This window comes from Xiphias gladius, chromosome 16, assembly GCF_016859285.1.
Source record: "Xiphias gladius isolate SHS-SW01 ecotype Sanya breed wild chromosome 16, ASM1685928v1, whole genome shotgun sequence".
NCBI lineage: Eukaryota > Metazoa > Chordata > Actinopteri > Istiophoriformes > Xiphiidae > Xiphias > Xiphias gladius.
The window spans coordinates 24617490-24630955 of NC_053415.1; the positions used below are offsets into that span (position 1 = coordinate 24617490).

The 13466-nt window shown below is 44.1% G+C and overlaps 1 protein-coding gene across 1 annotated transcript in view; it reads left to right on the forward strand.

Moving 5' to 3' along the window:
- kalrna (kalirin RhoGEF kinase a) overlaps window positions 1–13466 on the forward strand; it is a 135345-nt gene that overhangs the window by 94638 nt on the left and 27241 nt on the right. The gene's annotated exons all lie outside the window — the stretch shown is intronic.

The window sequence follows — 13466 nt, forward strand, 5'->3', positions numbered from 1 at the left end:
ATCCAGAGTCATGGTTGTTATGTTGCAGACGGAAGCAATAACGTTGGTTCATCACTTGGGCTGGATATCGGCGCCGATCTGCTGATTCGATTCGATTTTGATTCACAACGTCAGGAATCGACTCATTTCCATTCAAGCTGAAAGTCTGCATTCATCCGCAGCGTTTGTGTTGACAAGACGTCAGTCTGCGATCTGCAGACAGCTGTTAGCTACCGTTCGTTCCCCCGTCGGCGACAGGCTGAATAAAGTAGAATCCACGCACTGTTCACTCGACTTCCACGGGCTCACATTTCGTAGCCAGCGATTAAAATCTCTTCAACAAACACAAACAGAGCTCTGGGTCTGTCAGCAGGGTCTGATCTTTTTCCAGTCTGTCCCACTGGTAGATCCGATCTCTGCGAGTCAGCTAACTATCCTGAGCCAGGAAAGTCCCGTAAAACAGCAGCAGGTCCGCATAGACTGCAGCGGTCCTCATCAAAGTTTTACGAAACTGCTGTGACTCAAGGCAGCTCAAACAGCTCCTGTTTCCACGGAGCAGAAAATGTGAGCAACTTACAACAAGCAACCACGACGTACGCATAACATTTAGCACAGATGTACGTGTTTACTGAGAAAAGGTGCAAATGCAGAGATTGATTATCGACACACACACAAACAAACACTTATCAGGATTCTCTCGCATACCAAACTTCCTCCTACCAACACACACACACACACACACACGTCTTTTGCTATCCTAATGTATCTGGCCTGCTGCAGCCCAGTTTACAGCTTTTGCCTTGCTCAGGGTTTTGAACACCAGGGGAGGCGGTTTGTGTGCGTGGGAGTTTTCTCTACACCGTAGTCTCAGTCACACACAGCGTGAGATCAGCTGATTTGCCTCATGCAGCCACGGTGTGTTTTTTCCTGCCCTCGCTGATGAGAAGGATGTTTTGTGTTTTCTGTGGAGACATGCAAATCAGACAACTGTGACTGCTTCACATGGAAATAAACACGCGATCGCACATACAGGCATGTATGAGATGTTTAGGAAATGCCGAGGCGATCCTGATGTTTGACAACAGTGCTGCATAATACATAAAAAGACAATACATTAACATAGTGTTTACACAATATTCTCCTTTTTATGTGAACCTGCTTCAGTTAGAATAGGAAGTGAATGAAGGACTTTGCCTTTGTAAATTATTTGTCTGAGGTTCACGAAGAGCCAACACTAACTCGGCTGGCTGGGTGGTGGCCCTCAGGCCGTCTGGGGCCACCACCCAGAGAGACCTACACCTTCGGCCTGGTCATTGTAAACAAGCAGGCAAGCGTCATAATTTATAAAAATATCTATGAGATCGATTCAACACTGAACCTGTCACACGAAGACTCTCCAGTTACATTATATCTGGTAAAATAGACAAGTAATACTTTGGTAAACAGAAAGACCTAACTGTCCACTGTCAGTTTCACTTGATACCTTGTGCCTTGACACCATAATTGCTTGATGGCATGAATGTAGAATGAAGCAGAAGCTTTGTCTGCTTCCTCAACAGTGAAACGGCTGGAGGCTGATATTTACTGAACTCTTCTCTACTTGTTAATGAATGAGTACATCTGTTAATTAATCCTAAAGAATCACTGCTAATTAAGTGGACTAGATATAAACTTCTGCCTGGCTCGGCTTCAGCTTCTCTCCTCTGTCTGCCCTGTCTCCTCCGTGTGCGTGTGTTTGTCTGAGTCTTGTGATCGCTCGTTAAAGTAGGTCTCCTTGTCCTCCCCGAACGACCGTGAAGACACTGAAGCTCTAAAGTTAACTGAACTAAAAAATTAGTCACGATGGAGTTTTGAAGCCACTAAAATAAATGTATCTAAAAGAGCTGTAACTCTTTCAGGGCTTTTCATTGTAATCATACAGTTTATAGCTGTGACTAAGCGTTACACTCTAAGTTGTCTCGGTTCTTGTCTTCTTGCTTCTCTTTTATTTTGACCACGTTTGTCCTTTTGTTATGAGATTGCAGTTGTCTGAAAAGGACCTGGGGAATTGTTAACTGGCACCGTGTAAGACTGAAGTCCTAACTAACTGCTCTAGTAGTGTGAAGTCATAGCTGCAGGAGTCAAGTATTTTTTTTTTTTTTTCCTGTGTCTCTTGCCGTAGAACATCAGCAGAAGTGAACGGTGTATAAAATAAAATGGGACACTGCAGGGAAAACAGAGCTGCTGGAAGCACTTTATCTAGGCTAAGTGCACGTGTGTTGTCTTACCTGCTGCTGCAGTGCTCATTGACGTGCACACACACACACACACACACACACACACGGGGAGAGCATTTACAGTCCTTTGCTCCTTCATATGCTGAGCATAAGCCCGATGGAATAGATGTCCTTGTTTTTTAATGAGGCGAGCCGGTTTGGCCCGAGTCTGGCACGAGATGTGATATAAACATTGGACGAAGGAATAAACATTGTGCTTGAATAGTAGCGGAACCGGGTAACGTGTCCACAGATGACATTTTTCAAGCTGACATGGGCTTTTCCAAATATTTTTCTGATGCCCATCTCGCTTTTTTCAGTTTTCAGGAGGAGATCATAATTCTGTAACACCACACGCATACAAAGATTCACCTGTTTTTAATGTTGTGCAACAGAAGGGTATAGCATCACGAGGTTAAATACAGGGAGAGAGATTTATTAAACGTTTATCACCTCTTATGCACAAAGAAAACGATAAAGCTGTGGTGGTATGCCAATAGGAAAAAAAACAAATGTGTGTTCATTCATTTTTTCCCCTCGTTGTGCAGACCCTCAGGAAAAAAGAAAAACAAACAAACAAACATCATCATTGTAAATTTTTAATACCAGTGGCATAAACAGTAGGATTCCTGCAGGATCTTGACAGACGACATGTGAGCAAATAGGAATTGAACGAGCGACCTCCTAATGTCTTGTCATTAACAAGTGTGCCTGGGGGCTGAGGGACAGTAGGCGAATAGGCAGCGGGCTTCCCTACGATAACTAACGGGATTCAGGACACCGGTGTGTCACCTCTTGGGGTTTAGGGGTTCGAGAAGCCGTGTCGATCTCATAAATCCGGGCGGAAGAAATACGCGAACGCGCTTTCGGGCCTACTTCTCCCGGGCGCGCCGAGGCTTCGAGCTAGCACCAGCCGCCGGGAAGACGTCGCTGTGGCCGACTCGCAGGCCGGCGAGCCCCGGACCCCTGCATCAGCCGAGACCGCGAACGCAGTGGACGGACGTAGGTTAAGGGGCTGGGCCGAGCGCAACACAGCAGACGGGGGGGGGAAGTGGGGGTTGGAGCAGCAGGGTGGCGCCGAGTCGCATGCTAGCGCTAGCTTGATTTCCAGATCAACCCGGAGCCCTGAACTTCCAGTTGCTCAAGTGAAGCGGCACAGCGGCCAGCACACTAGACTGTGGTTCTACTGGGCAGCTTCTAGGTGTGTGTGTGTGTGTGTGTGTGTGTGTGTGTGTGTGTGTGTGTGTGTGTGTGTGTGTGTGTGTGTGTGTGTGTGGACACCCGTGGTGCTATCGCGGTGTCCTTGAGCAAGACAACTGAACCCCAAATTGCTCCTGCCTGCCAGGAGCTGTGACCCTCGACCAAGACGAGGAAAAGACACTTGAATCAGATAAGGGAACCCCCCCCCCAAAAAAAATGGGGGAAAAAATGGACGAAACCTCGGGAAGAGCAACTGAAGACGGATTCCGCCGGACGGACAGACATGCAGTAAATGTGTGTACAGGAGAGAACACAAAGAATATCTGCAGTGTGGACAATGAAGAGGACAGAAGTATAGATTGTAAACATATATACGAAGAAAATGATCCAGGGGGGGCGTCGAGCGTCTTCCCGGTGACACCAGCGGATTCGACCTGAGCCACACAAACTCGTCTCCACCACCAAGACCAGGGCAGACCAGCAGGCCAGGTCGAAGCAGGGCTCATCAGGGCGTTTTACCATTCCTGAAAAATGCCACTGGGGGGCAGTGGCAACAAGGTGTGAGCACCACATTGACACATGGCCCCCTTTTAACATTGATGAGGTGTTTACACTGGTTTATAAGTCCAGCAGACATAGAACATTATTAATCTTCATTTGGACACTTGTATCTGTCCCCAGTTCGGTTTTAGTGTCTGCTACATGTTCTACTGTGTCCACTAGTTTGTCTCTAAGGTTGCCTTTTTTTTCTTTTTTTTTTTTTGCCGCTTGGTGCCGGACAGGTAGGTTTACCAGAACCTTTTTTCGCTGAAAACCTGCCCCCCCCCCCCCCCCCTGCTGCGACTGAGAACAGCGCAGCAGGAGCAACGAAGAGCGAACCAAAGCAGTAAAGTTGTGGGCCGGAGACGACTGAGGACTGGGAGTCACGGCGAAGCTAAAGCGAACCGGGGGCCCGGGTGACAGTCGCCTGTGGGTTTGTCACCAACAGTGACCCCCTTTTCACGTCAAAGTAGTCATGTGATCCATTGTTGATAGAGAAATATGGACCCTAGCTGCCTTTTTAAAAACAAAGGTCCAAAAGAAGTTATTAGAATTTGCGAATTACGTTGAAAATCCATCCAACTTGGCGCCGTTCTCCAGCGGCGTTGTTGCGTGCGGCAACAAATGAGAGCTCTCTTAGTAAAGGTCCTGCCATATTTGAATAGAGCCATTACAGGCCATTTACGTAGCAGGGACCCGTGTTTGAATGCCAGAGAGCAATTACCTCAAGAGACAGATGAAGTCGGTAGTTTCACAAAGTCAATTTCTGGAAAGGGCTTAAGACATTCCCTCTGTCACTTCTCTCTCTCTCTCTCTCTCTCTCTCTCTCACACTCTCACACACACACACACACACACACAGTGTTGGAACCTGAGTCCCTGCTCTCCACAATGGGGAAAGTAGCCCTCTACAATAATTAACACTGACTTCTGTTCTAGGGAACTGAAGTGCACACTTGAGGGAGGGAGGGAAACTCAACAACGATGTCTGAGAAAGAAAGAAAGAAAGACAAGAATGTGTGTGTGTGTGTGTGTGTGTGTGTGTGTGTGTAGGCTCCTCCTCCATCTCCTCCTCCTCCCCACCTCATTTGCTCTCCCTCTTTGTTGAATCTCAGCAGTGTGGACTTGAAACTCTTGCTGTACACATGCTCTGCCAGTCGGTCTGGTCAACAAGTTGGTCGGCCTCGCTTAGTGATCGAGTCAGACAGCTAAGAGTTGTGTCTGTGTGTGTGTGTGTGTGTGCACGTGTGAGAGGGAGAGGAGTGCGAGTGTAGGATGTGCGTGTGAGCGAGGATGAAGCGAGGCCGGCGTTGCTGTGAATGGATCCTCGCCCGCTGCTGCTGCTGCTGCTGCTGCTACAACGGCACAGGTGGGACGAGATGTAGAGACAGACGGATAGTGTGTGTGTGTGAGTGAGGTGCTCAGTGTGAAAGCAGGTGTTTATGAAAGTTTGTTATTGTGTGCTTGCATGTGTGTTTGTGTTGCATGCTGTACGAGTTAGGAGATTTGTATTGTGTATGTGTGCTGAGGACTGAAGCAGAGAACTGGTTTCTAATGGCTAGTAGCAGTCTCTATTCAACTCAGCTGAAAGAGGTGTGTGTGTGTGTGTGAGTGAGAGAGTGTGAGTGACTGACTGATTGAAGGAGGCAGGCAGACAGAGAGAGAGAGAGAAATTCCTGTCGTTCTTTTTTTTCTTTTTTATTATTATTTGTATTGGTGCCAGTGGAAACTGATTTAAATTATAAATGAATCCTGAAACGGGAAGTTAGGTGCGGCACAGACAGGGTGTGAGAGGTAAATGGAAAGTGAGAGAGACACAGAGAAGAGGACAGTTTATTTCTTTGTCTCTACGTTGGATTGAGCAATCTCTTTTCCTGCATTTCAGTCAGCCGCTTCACAGGGCATGTGTGTATTTTTATGTACGTGTGTGTGTTTGGGTGTGTACTGTAGCAGGTTATGAAGGAGCCTTTGGCGAGAGTCATAGAATTTATGCAGATTTTACTGTTATATTATTACATCTATTATGGTAATCTTTTATTGTTGTTATTATTTTTAACATTTCGCAGTCACAGTCTGTCCCTACACACAGACAGCCACAGTGGTTTATAAGTGTGTTTCATTCAGAGACCATTCGAGTGTCCTGAAATGGTTTGTGCTTTGGTTGCAGGTCAGGTGCAGTGGGTGAGATTTTAGAGGTTTTTTTTTTTCAATTAGGTAAAGCAAAAGACTTGAGTGCCGTGTTGAAAGAAGGACTAAAAGTTGGGGATGTGCAAAACCTTGTTGAAAGTTTAGGGTCCCACTTACTTTGGGTGCTTTCACAAGGGAACTATAACATTTATTTGAGTACAGACCTGTGGTTTGTTTGTTTTAAATTAAGAGGTCCATGATAGTTTATGGAAAGAAGTGCTTTTCAGGGAGACTATTCTCTGCAGAAAAGTCGCAGCATTGGTTGGTTGTTTGTAATGCTTCCCTGATGTGCAACCTCCCACAGGCAGGTGAGCGACTTTCTTCTCCAGAGAGAGTCTGACTCCAACACTGGAGAACGATCACGAAACATTCATATAACTGGTTTTTGGAACAGTCATTTCAAAAGACACTGGCAAACAACTTATTTGGTCATTTACTGTTGAGGACCTCTGTAAGTGCTCAAAAAAAAAAAAAAAAATGTACATTCCTGACTCAGTATGAAACTCATTGTGTGCCATAGGCTTAAGTCAGTTCAATAACTGAGAAAGTTGTGTAACAAGTAATAAAGATATTAATGCTATTACAATCCAATGAATGCTTTCAATAAGGCCATTAATATATAAAATGCAGCACATACTTTACAGATTTATCATTTTTCGTAATCAGCCAGCTACAGTATGTCTCCATCATGGAGGAACAGGAGTCATTCAAGTGAATGGGGAAAGTGGTCTCAGACATTTGGACCCCACTGTTTCTTGGAATCGATTATTCTGCTTTTACTAAGGTCATGTGCCAGAAATTCAAATGACAGGATTAATTTCTTGCTTTTTGCCTTAATCTTTGGGAAAACCTGAAGAAGACAAGGAACTCAAGTTTTAATGCCATTGGCCAAAATATTGTGATTAGTTTTGGTACAGATCTGAATTCATAAGGTTTTTGAAGATATCTTATTCTCTTATAAGAGGAGGGGAGTTTTTCCTTGCCGCTGTCGCCAAGTGCTTGCTCATGGGGGAATGTTGGGTCTCTGTATATATAACTATAAAGAGTCCGGTCTAGACCTGCTCTACACGAGAAGTGCCCAGCGATAACCCCTGTTACGATTTGGCGCTATATAAATAAATAAAAAATTGAATTATGAAATTGACAAAGTGGTTCAATTCAGTGAAGAGAGCTCACATGTGAGCCCACTATTAACTGTACATAGTGCCAACCAATCAATGCACTGAAGCAAGCTGGATTTTTGAAGTGTTTTTATTGTGTTGACCAGCGCTCTGGCATGACTCCAGTTTACACAGCACTGACAGTTGTGGTATTAGCTGAAAACAACCTGAAGGCTGAGGGCAGCAGTTCTCCATGCACTGCAGCTTTAAGAGCACATCTATGGTTTGTATGCGAAGGTTAGCGCTCAGCTATGGTTAGCTAAAGGTTAACTCAGCTCTGTGTGTGGACAGACAGTGGACTTTGGCCCCAGAGCTACTGAACTTGTTAGAGGTTGCACGGGCGGGAGTACAGACTGACATGAAGGTGAACAGGTTTCACTGGTTTCAGTGATGTATCTGAACAGTTTTGACTGGTTTCTGTGGAACTGTTTGAACTTGCGACCAGAAAGTATCCAAGGTGATGCAGTTTCAACCAGAGTGTTCCAAACCCAGGTGATGACACACCCAAGGGACACATTGAGATTTGATCAATTGGGTCACAGGTGGTCTTCGGGGTCACAGGTGGTGGACGGTGGCAACATTTTCGTATGCTCTAACTGCACCACCGGTGTTTGGCTTCCTGTGAGGCAACACACACAGTCATGCACGAGGATTGCTTCTACTGAACATTTGTGTGGGCTTGAGCAGAGTAGTACGTTTTTTTACGGTACTATGTAATCTACATTTTACAAGCTCTGATAGCGGAGAATAAACCCACAAGGTAACGTTTAATCCTCTGACGAGTAACAGTGTCTCATCAGAGTGCATCAGCCAGACATGTCCCCCTGCTTCCAGCTCTGTATTTCCAAAAATGTCAGAGCATTCCTTCAATAACCTAGCCTATTTTAAACTATGTGCAAGCACTTTTATAAATGTTACGTCATTGTTCTAGCATTGGAGCTCAGCTGGTTAGACTAGTTTCTATGATGTGTCTACAACAGCATGCATCAGCATGTATATGAACAATTACAAATAGTTTTTTGGTCCGGGACTCTGAAAACGCGAGTTGTTGTCGTCGATATTGCATGATTTTTTTCCCGACGCATACGGAGGCACTCCCTCGCTCACTCACCCAGCGACTGAGTAATTGATTGTTGGGGGTGTAGAGTGATCCTACGTCCCATCCATTACCCATTAAACCTGAAGATGGACAGGAAACTAGTCTGACTCTGAGGCAAACGCACACACCGAAACACACACAGAAAGACAGTCAGTCTGCCAGCATAGATAATGGACAGAGATGACATTAGCTAAGTCTTCGCTCTGTTGTTTCATCAGCTGGGATTCTGTGTGTTCAGTCTCATCTGATCTGCAGCTCTTTTTTAATTAGATCCAGTACTTTAATACTTGTTGTTTAATAGGGATGTGTGGGCACTCTTGAGTGACACAACTGATCTGTTTGTCCCAACAACCGGACTTAATTTAAGTTTTAATTTCCTGTAAGTAAATTTTTGAATGTGACAGTTTTCCCGCTGTGTTGCATACAGCTTCCAAAAAAAGGACAGTACTTATTACTAACAAAAGCTTCAGTGGGGAGTGTGGTGTACATAAAATAACGCAATGATTTCTCCATTTGTGGTTCTAGATTGTCAATTATTCTATCTATATCATCTTTCAGTTCCAGTTGAGAGGTGTTTCCAAGAGTATTTCCAGTTATGTCTCCAAGTTCCTACAAAGAGGGGAGTTTTCCAGCATGTAGTCACAAATGATCTTTTCTGACCAGAAGGACTCCTCCTAAAAGGCCTAAGAGCGTCCTCTTTGCCGAGCAGGGAGCAGCTTTTACTAAGAAATTGAGAGAGCTCTGGAGTTAAGTGGACGGACGGAGTCGATTTTGTTGCTATGATGAACGAGCGTACTTATACTCTGTCCAAACTGGTTTGTTTAGAGCGACAGATACTGCTGGGAGAGATACTGTCCCCCAACAGCCTCGGTCACCCGAGGATACAGGATACAGGACACATGAGCTCGGTATGCGTACTCGGTGACAATAGACAGTATAGTCCAGCTTCCATCAACCACCTGAGTTTATAACGCATGCTATACCAGGTGGTCCAGTTACGGTATGGCTGGCGAGACAATGTGGCATCTAAACAGGACGTGTGATGGTTAGATTAAGGGATAAGCACTGCATAAAAAGCTCTGGTGTAATCAAAATACTCCATGCATTTGAGGCTAAATAGCTTTTAGAGATAACGTGAACTGCCGTCAGCACCCACCAGGGAATGGTTATGATTCACTCTCAGTGACTTTACAAGCTAAATTTAGCGTTACATTTTTTGTTAATGGCGCTTAGGCTAAAAATTTGGTAGTTTTAAAGTTTGGAGTCACACATCTGTAATTTTTAATTGTGTTTTTTCCATGTAGATCAGTGTTGTGGAGTCTGGAAGGATGTCATGCTGCTGAATATTACCACTGAAGGTGGAGCATTTCTGCAAAATATGAGAGACAGAGTGACTAGTTTGTCAAAATAGAGTCACTTTCCTGTTTGCTGATGGATGCTCCTGGTTACAATGTTCTAACTGAGAGGACTGGTAATGATTCTGTATTTGCTCATTTGCGTTTTAGGAAAGGGTGGACCTCCAGTGCTAGTACTGATTCTACTACTACTACTACTACTACTACTGTTGATACTGCTGTTACAAGGAATACTGGCCCAATTCTGCGGTCGTGGCTCATTGCAGGGATTGAATTAAATGAAAGTGGCAGGGTGCAGAAGAAGACTGGGCAAGAGGATGAAACAAAGAACAAATACAACGTTTATAGAGACGAGGAAGATACTGAAATCTTCTCAAGTCAGAGCTGAGACGTGTCTGTATGAGTACATACGGTATGTGTTTGCTGCCATGTAACAGGCCTTAACTTAACGTACTTGTGTCATTGTGAAGTTTTGTAAAGCGGTTGCTTTGAGACTAAAAACTCCTTTTATCAGCATAGTTTCCTTTGATCAGGGATCTTAGAGATGTAATCAGATGCTTGCATACACACTGCAAACAAATCTCCATTTTTAACCTTTTAATGTCATTTGAAGCCTTAATCTTTCTGTTTGTATCCCCATTATGTCACATAAAGGCATCTACAATAAATCATAGCTGAACATTAAATTAAAAAAGAAAGGACAAAGCGATCCAAAAAAAATATACACTTTTCAATGCATCAAAAAATATCAAATTTGTGCCATAACCAAAACCAGTTGGTTTGCACTTAAAAACCAAATCTTTTTTTCCCTCAGATGGAAAATGTTCTCACATGATCTGAAGCCATACATAGCTGAATTTTACATTGCTGTTGTTTCTCAGTGGGGAAAAAAAAGTTGTATTGTCTTACCATCAGAAGTGATACCATAGTAAGTAATTTTATTTGTGTAATTGGTGAGGTTGTGTATGTTCACAAATATGTAAGGCACAGGAGAGGGAGGGAGAGAGAGAGATGAGAGGAATGCCATCTTTCCAGATTACTGTCTCTTCCTGTCATTGATAAAAAAGTGTGGTGGGAGGACAGTGGGTGGGAAGAAGAAAAGACAACTACAATGTATTTTTCACATAGTCTGTTAACAATTTTAATTCTGGAAAGCAGGAAACACAACTGTTACATGTAGGGTTAATAAATACGTATACATTTTTAAGTTGTGGAAAAACGGTAAAACAAACAAAACAAAAAAACAAAACCCATGGCTAATTGTTTTTACAGTTTGGGATAAATCAATATCCTGGTTGAGAACAGGGTCCCATGTGTAGCACAACAAGCAGAGTTAGATGCTGACACTGGACCAGCTTGAGGTTTGATTCCCTGCCTGGCTCAGTGGTTGGTGCAGATACACACCAGCAATTTCAGAAAGGAATCAGAGAGGAGAGATGATCTCTCTTTCTCTCTCTCTCTTTGTGTGTGTGTGTGTGTGTGTGCAGAGCTCAGTGTGTCTGTGTTTCACTTCTCTCTTGTGAATAGAGCCATTCATAGACAAAATGTGTGTGTGTGTGTGTGTGTGTGTGTGTGTGTGTGTAGTGTAATTACAGAATGACACCGAGCAAGTGCGTGCGTTACAGAGAGGGAGGGAGAGGGAGAGAGCAAAAACCCTGTTCTGTTGCATGCAGAGTGCTGGTTTTTAGTATCTATAGACTCGACCTCAGTTCTGTGCGTGCGTGCGTGCGTGTGTGTGTGTGTGTGTGATTTAAATATAGTGAGTGATGTGGATTTTAACAGTAGACAGTCTGTCTTTTCTGTCGGCTGCAGAACAAAAGTTTGCTTGTCTGGTCTCACCTGACTTTGGTCATCAATGTGACACTGCAGTCCTCTGTTGTACACACGCTACTCGCTGTTACCCCGACTACTAGCGCTACAATACTCGCTGCTCACTGAACATAACATGTACATTGAGCCCAGGTTGGGGTGTGAGTTAATGATGACTGATGATGACAATTGTCATGTTTGATTTCTGATTCTAATAAGGAATATCTAACCTTTTTTTCTGTCATGCCCCATATAGTAAAATTGTGTTGAGTGTAGTGAAAGCTTAAAACGTTTTGTGTAAGAATGCTGCCAGGCTGACTGTAGCATCGGAAGATTTTTGTACCGGAGTGGGCGTGTTGCTGCTGGGAACAGATACAAGATGAAATACAAAAACCAGGGAGTTCGAATATTTAAGGTCCAAGACGACCTTTACATCGACCTTAGACTACACGATATCAGGCCAATTACAACATGAACTGTTAGACTTTGGGTGTTGATCAGAAACAAAAAGTAGAACAGTCTCGACGTTTTATCACGTGTAGAATGACGCTGATGTGGCATCTGCAACACGTCAAGACATCCCATCAGGTGCCAAAAAATTCACCTTTTTTTGGCACCTTTGTTCATCTTGTTCCCTCCCTGCTGGCACTCTTCATCCCTCCTCCTTATCATGGGTGAAACTGTGGGACGTGCTATCTGGAGACAAAGACGCATCGTGAGCGCAGTTCGGTTGATGACAGCTGATGGCGAAATATAGTGGAATACGTGTTGTCGGCCATTTTTCTACAAATCACGGATTTTACCGTAGGCAGTTTTCAACAGCATGCACATAGGGATCTCAGATGTTAAATGTTTTTTTGTCCAGGCTTTCACTTGTTTCGACACTTCTGAAGAGCACTTTGGAGAGAGACTTAAAGTTTGACTTAATGTTTGGTTTTTGTTTTTTTTCAAATGGGCCTTCACAAAGAACTATATTATTGCAAAATAGTAAGATTATTTTTACAAAATAATATAACTGAAAAGAATAGAACAGTGGCTGGCTGGAAGGTAGGATATGCTTTGGACAGTAGTTAGTAGTAAACTATGCATGTATCCTAATGAGTTCAAATGTGCACGGTAAACTTGACGAAACAATTTCCACACAGGGTCCGCTTTCTCGTTCCTCAGTAGGTGGAGTTTTATAGATACCGAGTATGATTAAGTGCAGCCACTTGTTATTACGTGACTGAAAGTCCACACTCTGGTCACTTGACGATAACTGAACCGTCACAGTGACAACTGAGCAACTCCACCCCGCTGAGGAGGGCTGCAAAGTGTGGCTCAAAGCTTCGCGAACACCAAATAAGTGGACCTGTGTGCAGGGTATTTTGTTTTTTTGCTACGTTTGTTTTTTTTTGGTTTTTTTTTTTTTTTTTTTGTCGTGCTGCTGTTTTCAAGGTCAAGAATGAACCTTGAGGCTCAATGTGTGTTATGGGCACTTTAACAGGTGTTCCTGACTGTGGTGGTGACGGCTCAGCTCCAAGCAGCTGACTGCAGCACACTGTGGCTCGGCCGCATCGTTCCTCTCTGGAGGGGAGGAGAGGTTAAAGCAGTGACATCATATCAGTCAGCTGTGGGAGTGTTTGTGTGTGTGTGCGTGCGTGCCAGCGTGCGTGTGCGCGCAGGCACTCAAGTCCTAATTGAGTTTCTGAAGTCAGCCAGCAGTCAAGGCCACTCGGTGACTAACACTGGTTCTTCCTATGACATGTTTCCCTCTCTCAAGAACACATGACTGGGTTTGTTCAATAGCACTTCAGGGAGTAACCACTGAAACACTGGGACAGAGTGGTGACAGGTGTGTGTGTGTGTTTGTGTGTGTGTTTGTGTTTTTGAGAGGGAGAAAA